This window comes from Hippocampus comes, unplaced genomic scaffold, assembly GCF_001891065.2.
Source record: "Hippocampus comes isolate QL1 unplaced genomic scaffold, H_comes_QL1_v1.1 scaffold216, whole genome shotgun sequence".
Classification (NCBI taxonomy): Eukaryota; Metazoa; Chordata; class Actinopteri; order Syngnathiformes; family Syngnathidae; genus Hippocampus; species Hippocampus comes.
The window spans coordinates 129,815-131,149 of record NW_017805143.1 but is presented as its reverse complement, the minus strand read 5'-3'; the positions used below and the strand labels follow the sequence as shown (position 1 = coordinate 131,149).

The window sequence follows — 1,335 nt, the reverse complement described above, 5'->3', positions numbered from 1 at the left end:
ACCTATGTAGTAGATTTCCCAATAAATGAGGAGGTGAACGGGGAGATCGTTAGTGGTGACATGCCGAGAACTGAAACCTAATGCTTCTCCTCGTTCCCTCCTGGTACCAGAATTGAGTCTCCTGTCTCCTTCTGGTGTTTTATTCCTAAGTGCCATATTGGATAAACCTGAAACTCAATGTCTTCGAACCCATCCATATCCATTTTCTCTCTGTCATTTTCGCACATAGTTCTAATATTATCCTGCAGGTGCACTAATGTTTGTGGGTTCAGCTGGCCAGCGAAATGTTATTTTTTTTATCCAGAAATTTAGATGTTTTATCTTTGAAGGACATTGGCTCTCTACGAATTTCCAGTCCGTACATGTTAACTTCATTTTAGGATTCTTTTTATCCGTGGTCTTACTATTTAGTGTCCCCATTTTGCAAATTTGAGAGTCAGCGGTTTACCTAGGGTAACTATGCTGACTTTTCCCTTGAACAGGGTGACAATTTCTCCGACTGAGGTAATTTCCAACCTTCTACCTCCCAAGTGTACCAAAGTATACCAAAGTGGCGGGAAATTCTTGCATCTGCTTCCTCAGACAGTTGCCACACAAAATGTCCTGTTCGAATGAGGTAGCAAACCTCCACTCACACAGTTACACAGTCACTCATTAAGCGCATTTTATTCGATTACATTCAACCTCGGTACCATTCTCATACACACTCTATTTACACGCGGAGTTTAAGCACGTACAGGACACCGCCGTCCTCACTAGTTTTTAAGACTTGACTCTGTCTATATGCCTGATAGGGACTCGTATGGCTCAGGGCTTTAAGCGGCAGCCAAAGGGAGTTATGAACGTGGTGTATAGTGACGATTCAGGGGACGATGGTATTTGCCAGAATCCTCTATTGTCATCCAATTTGCTGAAGACCTTTGCTTCAGCCAGAGAGCCAATACAGTAGTCTGCTCCACCAACGGCAGTATGCATCTCTTTCTGCAGACCGTTTCGTTGAGTCGAGTGAGGTCCACGCGGATGCGCACTGAGCTGTTCTTTGTGGGCACTGGAACCATGCCCGAATACCAGCTAGAGATAAGATCTGTCCTAAAAAAATCGAGCCCGACCCGACCGGGCCCGAGGCTATTAAAGCCCGACCCGGCCCGAGCCCGATCACTTAGCTTGATTTGCAGGCCCGAGTCCGAAGCAAACCCGACATTTCATATTTTATTTGTGAATATTTTTGGTAGAGATTCACATAAACACGCCCCCTACTGTATGCCTGCTGGCCGGGTGAGAAGCATGGTCCTAATGTCCGCTACAATATTTATTTAAAAAAAAAAAAAAAAAAAA

The 1,335-nt window shown here is 44.6% G+C and overlaps 1 long non-coding RNA gene across 1 annotated transcript in view; it reads left to right on the top strand.

Annotated features, from left to right (window-relative positions):
• The first annotated feature begins 280 nt into the window (after positions 1 to 280).
• The window catches only part of LOC109514490 (uncharacterized), a 21,963-nt gene continuing 20,908 nt past the window's right edge, over positions 281 to 1,335 (top strand). Inside the window, exon 1 of the long non-coding RNA XR_002167994.1 lies at positions 281 to 748. This is a non-coding gene — a long non-coding RNA (uncharacterized LOC109514490). The remainder of the gene's footprint in view (positions 749 to 1,335) is intronic.